Raw genomic sequence first — 14,871 nt, forward strand, 5'->3', positions numbered from 1 at the left:
CAGTAAATATTTGTTAAAAGGATGAATATATATCCATTTTTACATAATTAGATGCATACAATATAAACAGTTCTGTGCTTTACTTTCTTGCTCCAAGTCACCACATTCTATTTTTCTATTACTTTCATTTCTTTTCTGCTATTTTCATAAATGGATATAGTAACAACTTTTATTTAACCAGTTCTCTATAAGGAATCTTTAAGATGTTTCCAAATTTTTGCTATTGAAAACAGTGCTGCAGGCCTGGGGTGGTGACTCAGTAGTACAGCCCTTGCCTGGCACGTGTGAGGTGCTGGGTTCAATCCTCAGCACCACATATAAATAAATAAATAAATAAAAGGTTTTGTGTCTATCTATGACTAAAAAAAAACAATGTTGCAGGTGGACATGTTGGTGCACACCTGTAATCCCAGTGGCTTAGGAGGCTGAGGCAAGAGGATTGCAAGTCTAAGGCCATCCTCAACAACTTAGTGAGGCCCTAAGCAATTTACCAAGATCCTGTCTCAAAATAAAAATAAAAATAAAAGGCCAGGGATGTGGCTTAAGAAAAGAAAAATAAATAATTCTGAAAAGTATATCTTTATCCATTCCTCTTGGGGACATTTGTACCAATATCTGTATGATACTAACTAGCAGTAGAATTGTTAGGTCAGAGGATATATGTGTTTAAAAAAACTTGATGGTAAATCAAAAAAGTTAATTGCCGAACTATTTTTTAGAGAAGATAAACGTATTTGCACTCCCACAATATCTGATGAGACTCAGTTTCTCTACAACCTGGACAACACACTTGTTTCTCAAACCTTTTTTCTTTACTGTGCAAACTGATGAAAAAAATGCTACAGCAGAACATTGGTACTTATTATTCTAATTATAAATGAGGCTATACATATTTTCATATTATTAAAAACATTTCTATTTCTCTTTGACACTACCTGTATATAACTTTTGACCATTTAAAAAATACAGATTCCTTTATTTTAATTGTTCCTAAGCTTTCTGGCTATATTTGAAGTTATTAGCCCTTTGTCTTACATGTGTTGCAGATTGTCTCCAAATGTGCTATGTTTGTGTAGATAACTTAATTATTATTGAATCAGACTTATCATATTTTCTGGTTTGGCTTCTGGGTTTATGTTTTGCTTAGGACAGGTCTTTCTCCTCCTGGTTTATTTTTTTAAAATCCCATGTCCTCCTCTAATCAGTTTTCTAGTAATTTCTTTTTTTAAAAAAAATCATTCCTTACATTTCATATTTATCTTTAAAATAGTTTAGAGTGAGTAATAGAAATTGATTTATTTTAAGTTGACCACTTGTCCCCAAATCATTTATTGAATAATTCTTCTTTTTCACTGAATGTCTGTGCCATTTGAGTCTATTTCTGAACTTTTATTTCTGATTAATAAAACTGAAAAATTTTTAGACAGTATGTCCCTCTCTGTATCATTTTGTTTAATAAAAAAACACCTGATTTGGATATGCTGTTATTATTAAGGTTACAGGATTAGATCAATATGAATTCCATGGGCACAATATATTATCATCCCAGATTTGTATAGTCTTTTACTTTTCAAAGCCCCTTCATAGGTATTTACTTTTTTGATCTTTATGACTGCATATTCATTTAATCAATTGCGACATTACAGATCCAGAAGTTCTGTCTTTACTTGCTTTTCCTAACTGGAGGGTCAAACTCAAACTTTATGATTTCAAGGCTAATGTTTACCCTGTTGTACCTCAGGTAATATCAAATCAGTAATCTAATAGTGAAAAATATATAATTTATTAAATGTTATATGTGTTTATTATAAAATATGTAATTTCATTTTATAGACATAAAAGTATCTTAAAAATCTTAGAAAAATGAAGTAGGATGTCTACTATATATAATAAGTATAGAAGTAAATTTAAATGTAGATCTACATTTGTATCTTTTATATTAGGAAACATAACAGGCAAATGTATTAAACAAAGATCCTTTGTTCTGACCATTGAAAGACAACCAGAGGCACATTCAGTGATAAGAACTTAGCAGGGTCTGAAAATACTGCATATACACATATGTTTGTACATTTTATACCTATATACATGTATATTTTAATGTATACAATTTACTAAGTCTGGGTTACAAGAGGAAACTGGCCAAAATTCACTAATCCAAATGGAGCTTGGCCAAGACATTTGCCTTTACTCTCCCTTGTTCTGATTCCAAATCAGAGAGAGTACAGGCTTTGTGTTTTCTGGTAAAGCACAAACCTATGCAACAATTAGCATATTTTCTCAAACCTGAGCAAATAACCCCCAACAATGAGTATTTGTCTGTCCTAACAGATTTCTTTAGGTGGGTGGTGAAAAAATAACCTACTATAGCCATTCATTGTTTCCTCAAAAGAACCATGTGTCTTGAGAGTTTCTACTCCTTCACAGAGAAATGTCCCATTAAAATACACTTTCTATTGATGTTTATCCATGAATAAAGTCAACAAAAATGTTTAAACTCCACCAGGAAAGTACAGCTTAGTTATAAGACTGTGGGAGACAGACTAAGTTGATCTTTGTGCTCTCAAAGGTTCTGATGTTCAGTTAGTGATCAATCATTAACTACAGAGTACTTAACCATAATAATGTAAGAAAAGAAAGAACAATGGTTGTATCTTTAACATTAATTATATTCAGCTTTGAGTTAGCTATTTAGATCCTTTCCAAACAAAATTCACTAGTATGTACATACAGATATCTTGGAATATCAGAGATATCACCCTTCAATTTGCAAACAGGAGAAAGAAAGACAGACAAACAGGAAATCTTCATCAGTAGACACATAAACCTAACAAGTTTCTTTTCAAACTTCACTTTTAAAAGCAATTAGTTTAATCTAGGAAGAATTTAATTTTTTTTAATCTATCAAGAAAAATGAAACTTTGAACTCTTACATAAATCCTAAGTCATTGTCTTATATCTTATCCCTCTTTCCACCACCCACAAGATTAAGGACTGGAGACTTCCTGTTGGAGGAAGTAATGGCTCAATCCTTTGGATTCTATTGGAACACTGGGAACAGGTATATACAATTATAAAATATTCCTTTCTTAAAGATTAGAACTAGAAGCTGGACTCTTTAAGACCTCTTTGATACACTCTGTTCTCAGGTTTCAAAGTTACTTATTCCCCAAACTGGAAATGGATTCTACCTCAGAAAACTAATTGTGGCTTCCATGGTGCCTTCCTGCTTTCCTATTATATTAATCTCACAGTATCTTGTTTTAGGACTTTATATGATTATTTTCACAACAGGCTTTGCACAATTGCCAAGCAGCACCTAAAACAACTTAGGTTACAGTTTTTAGAAGGAAACAAAAGGAAAGTGGATCAATTCGCTACAGAATTTAAGGTGATAGGAGAGACCATTAAAACAGTTTTTCTGAAATAGAAGAACTAGGCAAATTTAAAATGCAACTTTAGCAGCATCTAGTCTAAGCCACTTTCTCCTAGGTCTCTCCTTCAGTCATTTGTTCTGAACCCATACGTGGTCCTGACCCACTCTAAGGCTCCTGATTGATGCACAAGGACCTCAGTTACACCCACAACCCTTTAATGCTTGCCCCCATGCAATTCTGTTTGTCCTTTGACAGTCTGGAACATGATTAATCTTGTAATTGACTAAAAGTGTTCTTTAGACAGACTCGAATGTATTTAAAAACTAATATAATAGAGTACATGATAAGCTCCTCTCGTCTCATTTTTGTGCCAAAATAAAAATAAAAAGAGTTGGCTTGGAGTACATCTTCATCTCTTCCTAGTCTCAATGCCAAAAAAAAAAAAAAAAAAAAAAAAAAAAGCCACTCTGTATCTCTCCTAACACTCCTAAGAAGTAAGACGAAAAGGAGGGGGAAAAAAAACTTAAATAGTCTTTTAATAAAAGTTTAGCGCCATTTGAATAGAAGTTGGGTTTGCTCCAGCTGCAGATGCTCAGCCGGCCCAGAGGGCTGGGTGCGCGGCCTCCCTGCACTCCGCTAGACCAGGGCCCCGCCTTCCTCAGTCCTGCCCGGGTCCAGCTTCGCCCCGCCCCCATTGGCCGCTGTAACCAGGGTAATCAGGCTGAATTGACTGCCGGTGCGGCTGTGCAGCTGTCTCCGAGCCCAGGAAGTCACACCCGTCTCTGGCCCAGAGCTGAAGCTCCAGCCCACGTGGCGGCTGGCGAAACCCGGTGCTGAGGGGAGTGTCTGGCGCGGTTCCGCCCCCTCGCGGGCTGAGTAAGTGAAGGCTGCCCACAGCCCAGCCCCATCTCCTGTAGGTGGAGCTGGACCACCTTGGTTCATTAAGTTCCTTCTCACCCTTCCATCTCAGCACGCCTCTCCAGATGCATTTGTTATCGTTTGTGAGCGTGAAAAACCGAAATTTGGTCAAAAATCTTAAAAGGAGTTCTTTCGTTCCTGGGCGTTTGCGTTCAGCTACCCCATGTCCATTCCTTTCTTTTCCTCCTTCCCTTCATTGTCCCATTTCCTTCCCCTCCCCTTCCTTTCCTTTCTTTTTCCTCCAGGCTCCCGACTTCTCAATTTCAATGTGTAACTGCGTCCTGAAGTTGAAGAATTTAAGATTTAGATTATGGGTCCTCCTTTTGCAATATCCTGGGGCGGGGCCTTAGCATTGGTTTCAAGTGGTCATGGGCCTCGCTAAAATTTGTAAAAGTAGGTATTCTGTATTATCTTTCTTGAAGATACCCAAGATTGTGCGTCAAGAACCCCTAAACCTAGATCTGTCCTTGGCGTTGTGTTAGTCTAAGCGGCAGACTGGACTCAGAGCGCTGCGTGTGCAGCCCAGCAAACTCTGGAAAAGGCTCCTGTGCACCTCGAAAGACAAAAGCCTCTTCTTTCAGCTCTTCGAAACCCCTAGATTTACGATGCGGATTCTGAAGTGGAAAATTACGAAAGGGAAAGCGAGTGCCTTGAACATAAGCTTGTGAAGTCGGCCTGGTTCTCTAGCTTTGGGGAGCGCCCCTTCTCCACTTGTGCTAGACTTCTCCATCAGGGGGCGCCCACATCCGCCCAAAACTCCCCATTCCTAGACATCTGGGTTTTACAAGTCCGAAACACTGAGCTGGGGGCAGATCCGAGGGAGCGCACCGCCTTCCTCGCTCCGCCCTCCCTGCCTGCCTCCTCGGACAGAGAAGGCTGAGATTTCACACTAGCCATTCATTTGTCAGCCGTGGGGGAGGGGACGCAGGAGTGAGATCGAGCACTGGCTGGGAGAGGGGAAGGCAGTTAAAGAAGATGGAGACAGAAAGGGAGACACAAAGATGAGAAGGGAACGCGCAACGAGATGGTCTTTCTGCTGTGGGTGTGCGCCCAGTGGTACAGCTTTTCAGGCGCGCGGTAGTCTTCCCCCTCCCTCAGAATTTCCCAGGGACCCGCAGGACTTGCCGAGACGCAGCTGGACCTGAGAGCAAATAGTTTAGACTATGACACTATTTTCCTACCCCGCTCCCCCTAGCCTAACACTCTGACCGCTCCACACCCGATGACCCAGCGAGCCGGGACAACAGATTGCCCCTGGTCTGCTCGCCTCAAGGAAGTCTCTCTGCAGCACCCACGACTCCGCAGGGTTATGGGACCCTGCAGCCGAGGGCGTCCCCTGGGACTTCCGACACACTCTCTCCGCAGCCATTCCACCCGCCAGTAAAGTTGCTCAACTTTACTGGGAGGGGGTGGGGATATGGAAGGGAACCGAGAACAGCTGTAATCCAGGAAAGAAGGCTGGAACCAGAGGCCCCTGATTTGGGACCCCGCGCCACCTTTGTCTAGAGAGAGCCCTGGGCGCTGGTTTGCTTATAGAGACGGGAGCGACAACTCCCATTTCTCTCCTAAGGGTGAGAAAAAATCCTTGCCTATACCTGCGGATTCAGAGCAAGCTTTCCCGCCCAGGAGCCTCCGAGATCCCCGCGGTGCTCCAAGAACCCCACCCCCATCTCCTTCTCCTTCCCTGCTGGTCCCGGAGCACCGCACGCAGGACAAAAGAACACAGGGTCTTCTGGAGAGAACTGTGACATCCCCCAAGTCGTCAAAGAGACTCAACCCTGGACCCCGGACCTCCCGGGTCAGCCCTCCTCCCATACTGCCTGCGGCTGAGGGGGTCACGTCCGCGCAGGTCCCGGGCTGATAAGGCATAAGGTTGCACTGTCAGGAGCTGCCCAGAAGTGGCTTTCCAGGAACGGCAGGCACTGACCACACACCAGGGACCAGGAAACCAGGTGGTCTGCACCAAGGTGGCTTCAGGGACTTGTACGTGGGCAAGTCTCGGGAGCCCCCATTCAAACTTTTGCCTCAAGCTGGTTAACAACAAAGACAAAATCAAGGTGCCAGGGGTCCCTCCCCTCCTTCCAGCTCGAGATACCACGACTTTTCCAGGATTTCTCTACAAATCCCTTCCCCCAGTTCCGTTAGTCCTACTACCTCCACCCCACCCGGGGTTTCTTTTGTCTGGATCTTTTCGGCACCAAGGTCCCTCTGTATTTCTGTCTCCAAAAATCCCTTTGAAAGTTACCTGAATTTTTAAGTGCAAATATTTCCTTAACTTTACGTTACAGCTACTTTTCTTTGCCTTAATTAAATCCTTCTACCAATTGCAATGTACCTCCTTTTTCTGAGCTGAAGGCTTTTTTTTTTTTTTTCTCTCTCCCTCCTATAAGTTTCTTTTAAAGGGGGAACAAAAGAAACGTGATTACCTTGAAAGGCGGTTTTTTTGCAGTTTGGGTAAAAAATTCACCGCAGCGCTGTGCAAATGGACTCGGCGTTGCCCGTGAGAGTCACATAGGAAGCGTGGTGGCCTGGGGAAGGGTGTGGAGGGTGCGGGACGTTGCTGAAGGATGAGGGAGGATGCGGGGCTGGCCGCAAATCCCGGTCCCAGTGCCTGTCCACAGCACCTAATGTTCGCGGCTGTTGCGCCCGCGCTCCTGGAGTTCTTCCCCAGAAAGGCTCGGGGCAGCTCGCCTGCAAGTTCAAATGCGGGTTGTGACACCCATCATCATTATATCACTGTACCGTCAGCGCCGAGGAGGAGACTCAGCAAGGAGAAGGAGGAGGGAGAGGAGGAGGGTTCATTCACAGGCTCCAGAAGCGCTCCGCAGCTTCAACCACTCCTAAGAGCCCAGGCTAGGAAAGCAGGCGGAGGGGCGGAAAGGCAGTGCTCCGCGCCTGTGGTAGGGACCGCCTGCCTCCCTCCCCAGGCACTCCCACTTCTCAGCGTTTCTTCCTGAGGAGAAGTACCAATCGGCTAGGGGACAGCAGCGCTCCCCATTCAGCGACTCACTCAGTAACATCGTGCTCGCAGAAACCACTGCCTTCCCACCCCTTCCCCACCCCCACTTCCCCGCCCCCCATGCTGCCAGTCCTGAATTAGGGGAAAGGAGCCCCCAGGCTTTTGTAGGGTAGGCAAACACAAAACAATTGAATATGGTCAATCCTTCCCAGGAGCAAAGGGAACTCTGTAAAATCAGCAAAGAACTTGGCTACAGTGCGTTTATGCGCCCACTGAGCTTGCCTGTCGCAAATAAGAAGTGTCAGGCTCAAGAGTCCTGCCAACCTGAAAGAGACACTGAGAAAATGAGATCCTTCTGAGTCCTAGAGAGAAAGTGTAAGAATTCCCCACTACCCTCCCCGGGGAACTGCCCAATGGGGAGCCTGGCGGCACCGCAATACACAAAGACCCTGGTAATAAAAGGCTGGACAGGAAATACCCCCAGGCAAATCCCTCGTTGGATTCAAAGAGAATCCTCTTCCTTTACCACAAATCCTCATCTCTCCACGGAAATCTAGACTCTGCATTCTTCGTTCTTCCCTTCCCTCTGTCTTTCAAAGTGTCCCTTATAGTAAAATATTTATTTATTTTTTCTGAGAAACAGAGACTCCTTGGAGGTAACAATCATCTTCCATGTTTTCAGGAACTAGGACCATAATCTTTCATGGGTTCATGAGATTTTTTTTGTTAGGCCCACCCCCTATGTAAACAACACCCCCTATGCAGAAAGAATCCCCTGCATTGTGTCACAAAAGATTTCCAATTGGACCTTTCAGAGCAAAGGGTCAGTCGGTTGACACAAAGGATTTCTGCCCTCAGAAAGAAGGAATTGGGATTTTCTTTTTCTTTGAAGTCAAGTATGATTTAATACAATGAGAACAAAATAAGTCCTAGGTGCATGTCAGTATAAAACTAGGTATACTGGAAAGGATAGCAAACTTTCCTCTCTACACTAATAGGGAAGTATCCTCATAATTCTCATGGAAGGTTCTACTTAGAAAAGTGTATCAAACACCGGACCTCAGAATAGTAGTGATTGAAGGAGAAAGTCAGCTTCACTCTGAATTTCTTAATCAAAGATTTTAAATGATAAATAGGTGAAAGTTTCATCAGGACCATTTCAATTCTCAAAATGTGCACTTTTCATTTCTTTTTTTTTTTTTATCTGTTCACTACAGTAAGCCATGTAACTATCAATCATACAATTTGAAAATAAGTTTGCTTGTTTTTGTAATGAACTGTTTATCCTACCATTAGTTATACTACCATTGTTAACACTGAAATTTTATTACATCAAGTGTTTAGAAAAGAATCAGACTTCAGCCTTTCCATTTAATGTATAATCAAAGTACAGAAAGTGACTCTTCCAAAGTCACACAATTAAAAGCAGAGTTTTTATCAGAGTACAACTTTCACTCAAGATTACTTCATTCAAAAAGAAGAAAAATGAAACAAAATGAATTTTCATTGAAATTTGTACTCTAGGCATTTAGGGTGGATGTTTTTCTGAATGTCTTCAAGATGTGTATCAGTATTTATGTTTTTACATTTGAGTAAACTTAATTTGAGTCGAAGAGTTTAAGTGAGTTGTCCAAGACCACTTTGTGATAGATCTGCCAGTCAAAAATCTTATCATCTCTTCATTACCCTATGCTCCTTTCATAATATAATTAAGTAACAAAATATTTATACAAAGGAGAACTAGAACAGAAACAAGCTTCTATTGGTATATTAATATCCATGGAAATGCAGATAGTTAACATTCACCATAAATAAAATCATTTGCATGTGTTAGAACTGTATAAAAAGCTGTGGGTCAGATATTCCTTACATTATGAAGTTTTCTTTTATCTTGTCAAATGTGTTTCTCAAGCTCTTGTATGTTTACAATTTCTTATACCATTCATAGACATTAGTACCCTTGACCAAGTAGTTCCACAGGGCAAAGGCACTTTCTTAGGCAGCCTCAACTATTCAGAATATAGACAGTACTGAAAAACTTTCTATTGCATGCCTTATCTCTTCTTTGACTTGTAACATTATTATTTGGAAAATTAAGCACTAGTTCAGGTTGTCAGATAACTGAAATGATACACCTTGAATATATGTTTCTTTTCTCTAGAGCAGATTTCCCCCTTCAGCTATCTATAACAGAGAAAGAAAAAAATAGATACCAGGTATATTCAGGATAGAGTCTATAGCTATATATGTAATTCTTCTTGAGGGCTTTCTTTCTTTTTTCTTCAAATAGAATAGGAAAGCAGTTATTTCTTATTCTCCAATGTCTGACAAAACTATCAGAAGTCTTTGAATGGGAAAATATTTTTGTAGCTTTTATAACTATAACTTATACTTACCTGTCTATTACACTCAAGCCTAAATCAAATGGTAATTAAAATCTCTTTCTGAGTCCTCCTTGAAATCAAATCCTTGTATTGGGGATGTTGTTTATGTAAGCACCAAGATTCCAGATAGTGATAAAGCCAGGCCCACATTCAGACATTTGGTACCTAGGAGAGACCATAAGCCAAAAGCAGGGTGCCTTGCTTTCTTGCCTTGATCTAGTCTTTAGAAACTTGGCTGAGCTTGGGGCAGCCAGCCAATAAATCAATAAATCTCCCTCCAAGGCTCTTTAGGATCACATCTATCTATCTATCTCTATCTCTCTCTCTCTCTCTCTCTCTCTCTCTCTCTCTCTCTCTCTCTCTCTCGGGGGTTGGGTACCAGGGATTGAACTCAGGGGCACTCAAACACTGAGCCACATCCCCAGTCCTATTTTTATTTAGAGGCAGGGTCTCACTGAGTTGCTTAGTGCTTCACCATTGCTGAGGCCGACTTTCAACTTGCAACCCTCCTGCCTCAGCCTCCCGAGCTGCTGGGATTACATGCATGTGCCACTGTGCTCAGCATATTCTCCTTTTTTATTGATCAGGTGAAGCATTCTTATAAGTGGTATTATCTGTTGCTGCACTAGGAATGACAAGATTCCAGTTCTACTCTAATTTAGAAAACTAATAGTTCATGTTCAGTTCCCTAATCTAACTGAACATGGGCACAAGGAAGCGAATTATGCTCTCTGGATGGTGAAAGAATGCTATAGATTTTAAATATACCTTTACTGACTTTCAAAAACCCTAGAAAAGGGGAAAAGGAATTCGCTAAGATTGTGTCATAAACGTTTTTTTAAAAACTTTACAGATTAGGGGCAGATATTCTAACCAACACTTTAAATCCTTTTTGGTTTTCTAGGAAATGCAGAGTAAAGGTCTTTGTTGCCACTTTTTAAAAATAAAAAGAAATCCTGTAAAAGACAAAGTAATCATGACAATCTCATTGTACTTTAACCTGAAGTATATAAATGACTCAGATAAACTAAATTCAGAAAAAAATATCCTTAGAGAGCCATGAACAATTAGATTTTTCCTGGAAATCAGATACTGAGTCTGTATCACCCCAACCTCTAAATCAAACTATTACAGTAAAGTATTCTTTTTTTAATAAAATAGTTTTCTTCTTTCCTGTAAAGTCCTGTACATGGTTGGGTAGTTTTCTCCAGAACTTAGCTGGAAGACCATCTACATCATGAGGGAACTATGCAAGCCAAAGCCAAGTTCCAACATGGAGTGATGGGAGAGGCCCTGCTGCAGAAAGGAGATGACTTCATTAGGGAAAAGAGAGGCTCTCGGAGTTGGTCAGCTAAATGGCTCAGCACATCTGCACTCGCCCAGGGAGGCTGCCTGGAGCAGAGCATCAAAAACGCTATCATTTTTTAATAAAGAAAAAGGTCAAGTAATGAAGAAAGTAGTCTAACTGAATCGAACCAAAGATAGTATCACTCTTACTCCCTTCCTTTGTCACTTTCTTCGACTCTTTTCCTTCCTTCCCCAGAGCCTGAAAAATATAGGACATTTTTATAAAGCATTCGTCTGCCTGAATCAAGAAGAGTCAGGTTTCTGAACACAAGGAAGTGGTAGAGATCTTATTATCTCTGAGGCAAGGCACAGAATAATGCAGAGGGTTTCTGAAGAGGCAAAACTTTTGCAGTTGCCATATACCAGTCTCAATTTATTTAATTAGACTACAATGAGACCCAGACAAGGACTTAATGAAAGCTTCTGCTCTGTTAGTACTAAAGACACGGAGTCATCTTTAGGGTCTCTGTGGTAAGGGAAGGTGGGAGGTAAGACAGGAAACAAAGAAACTTCCACACAGTGGGAAGAATGTTTGGGAAACTCCAGTGTGGATATCAGAACAGGGTACAGAAGAAACAAGCAGGCATTCTATTTTTATTCTATCAGTTAAAAGAATTGCAGGACCTGGGGAGGGTGGCAGAGAGGGAATTGCAGGACTACTTGAATGCCAAAGACTTTAGGCTCTTGTCCCAAAGCATGAGTGATAAGATTTTAACCCTATAAAACTATGGAAATCAAATATTTGTTGCAATGGTTCAAGAAAATAGAAGATTCCAAAAATAGTTAGCACAAATAGACTGTTTTCCATTTTTCTTCTATTGGTTCAATTAAAAAAATTGTTGAGCACAACATTTTATGTGCATTATTTTAGACATTAGGCATTTAGACCTTATTCAAAAAAATTAATGTCATCCTCAAGGAGTTTATATTCGCTGTACAAAAAAGAATTAATTCACTAGAGAAGTCAAGGTTTTCATTTTTCTACATAATGACTAATAAATTTAGAGGGAAATACACACACACACACACACACACACACTAATTTGAATAGTCATTTAATAAAATTTAAACCAAGATTTTATATATATATATATATATATATATATATATATATATATATATATATATAATTTTATTTCCATTACCTGGTTTTAAAACATACCAGTGACACAAATGGATCAAGGGACAATCATAGTTCAACACACCTACCTCCTTTACTGGAGAATCTCTTCCATGCATGTACTCTACCAACATGGGATCCCAGGAACTAACTTTATTGCATATGAAGAAATCATATTTCTTATTTTCTCATAATAAAAACAGTTCAATGAAAAGGAAACACAGTGGAATGAATCTGACATAACTATCCTATGTACACATATATGAATACATCACAGTGAATTTCACTGTTGTTTACATCCACAAGACTAAGGTCCTAATTAGAATAAGATATATTCCATGCTTGGATAATTACATCAAAATGGACTCTAACATCATATATAACTAAAAAGAGCCGATTTTTAAAAGTGACATAGTCACAGAAGACAAAGAAAGAAAAGGAATTTTTTATCAAAATACTAATTCAATGCTGAGGAATGAAATTGATAAAGCCAGGCCCACAATTTATGTTATATGCATATACAAATCTGCTCCAATTAATCCCACTATAAAATGCATGATTATAATACACAATAAAAGTGTTTTTGGAAAAGACAAAAAAGTGAATGGATTGACCCAGGAAATCAGTTTTGAATCTCTTTACAATTCACTTTAGTATTCCTCATTCTCTTCTCCTTGAATTCTGTTTTAAATACATTTTAAGGTATTCCTGGTTTTCTCTTTCATTAGTAAGCTAAAGAAAATGTGTCTTGTGTTCAATGATGAATAAGATATAAATTTTGCTATTGTTATATCTATTCACTGTTCATAACAATAAAATCTCAAGAAACTTTGGGATATCTATGTGGAAAAATTGTATATATTGATTAATTTGGTAAATATTTATTTTCTTCTTATCATAAAGAAACATCATAAAGTTAAAATAATGCAATTTTAAATATAACATCCAATTTAAAGATGCCTCTCCAAAAAAAGTTGAGAATATATAATGATCTTTTTCATCCCCCATTTAACCAATTCTTCTGAAATTTTTTTGTCTGCTTTTCTCTCTGGGGAGCTACTATGACTGTCTCCAACCTCCAACATCACCTCACAGAAGGTCTCTCTCAGTTTGGATCCCACAGAAGCAAATTCTGGAGAAAGCGGTTCAAATGCTAATCCTTTATTTGGGAGGTGAGGTCACCAAGTACCTACAGGAAAATATGGAATGATACAAGGAAGAGAAGGAGAACAGTGAAGGGTGTGTTTCAAGCAGGTTGCATTACAGGTGATGGGAATTCATTCCCGTGGGGGACGCTGAGGAACAGTCAATAGCATGAACTTCAAGATGTCCCATTTGAGCTATGAGGGAGAGTTTATACACTTGTTGGTTGAAAGCTTCTGCAAGGAGGTGCAAGCATTCTGAACTCTGGTTTATTTCCACAAGGAACAAGAGACCAGGGAAAGTTCTAAGTGAAAAGACGTAGAGGCTGCAATTGGAAATCTGGCTGACATGCACAGAAAATGATAAAGGTGAGGGACTATGAATGACATTTATTGTAATTCCCAATATTCTTGTCACTACAGATAGGATTGCAGGACTGGCAATAACAAGTGTCCTACACTGGTTACAGCAGGATGCAAATGTTGGGGTATCAAAGAAGAATATGAATCCTTCATCAACTCCTTCCTCTCAGCCCACCTTACCACCCCCCACGGTGATCATCATTTTTTTACTATTTATTTTAGATTTAAAATAAATAGTGAAAATAAAAGGAGCTCAATGGCATGTACTTGGAGTTCATGTAGGTTTCTGAGCCTCTACCTTTCACACACCCAGTGCTGCCTCCTTAGCAAAATCACCTGGTTGAGTCTCTGCTACTTCTCCCTGTCAGAGACCTGCTTAACTCCCAGGAAAACCAGCCAGATGTGGCATGAAAACTGTTGTTCAGGGAATCATCAATGAATCTTAAACTTATGGTAGTTGTGGTCAGAATGACTGTAAATGCACCTGATTAGGGTCTCTCTGTGCTATGTTCATATTATAGTTCCTTAGCATGGTCCTAGGACCCTACTAGATGTGCACCCTTCCTCTCCCTCCTTTTTTCTCTCTCTCTCCAAATATTAGCAAACTAATTTTTACCCTCTTTGCTCTTTTCTAATCATATATATGATTACAGAGAGGAGAGAAAGAGAAAGAGAGAGTATGGCTATTTCCATTAGTAATGTTCTATGTCCTGAGAACTTTGCTAGAGACTAGAGATGAAAATAGGTTTAAAGCATAGACAGACTACAACACAATGCCTAGCTGAGACCTGGAGGGTAACATAAGAAAGCAAAGCAGGCAGAGAATTAAACAATAGAAAGCAGTGAGGAGTATGACACACTAGAGAGCTCATTGCGGCTTCCAGCCAATTATGAGGTGGTGCTCTTGGACCAATACTTCTGGTCCTTAAAACATTAAATAGACCAAATAAAAGGAGACAGTTAGGGACTAGGAATATAGCCCAGTTGGTAAAGTGCTTGCTTCGTATGCAGAAGGCCCTGGGTTCAATCCCCAGCACCACAAAAAAAAAAAAAAAAAAAAAAAAAAGAAGAACAAAACAAAGTAGACAGTGGGCTGACTGAGGGTTGCTAGGGTACAACCCTAAGTTTAAATGACTAAGGGAATGATAATGAGAAGGGAGCAAGGGAAGGAGTAATTTTATTCTCCTTATTTATACTCTCCTCTTTATTCCCTCTCCTTTTTCTATCAGTAAACACCTTTATGAATTTGCAACAAGTCATG

General features: G+C 40.0%; 1 protein-coding gene across 2 annotated transcripts in view; it reads right to left on the reverse strand.

Moving 5' to 3' along the window:
* The window catches only part of Vcan (versican), a 104,959-nt gene extending 98,027 nt beyond the window's left edge, over positions 1-6,932 (reverse strand). For both annotated transcript variants that reach the window (XM_076857057.2, XM_076857056.2), the window contains exon 1: positions 6,722-6,932. The gene's annotated coding sequence lies outside the window, so the exon portion shown is untranslated. The remainder of the gene's footprint in view (positions 1-6,721) is intronic.
* Positions 6,933-14,871: the final 7,939 nt, after the last annotated feature.

This window comes from Callospermophilus lateralis, chromosome 5 (assembly GCF_048772815.1).
Source record: "Callospermophilus lateralis isolate mCalLat2 chromosome 5, mCalLat2.hap1, whole genome shotgun sequence".
In the NCBI taxonomy this organism is placed as follows: domain Eukaryota; kingdom Metazoa; phylum Chordata; class Mammalia; order Rodentia; family Sciuridae; genus Callospermophilus; species Callospermophilus lateralis.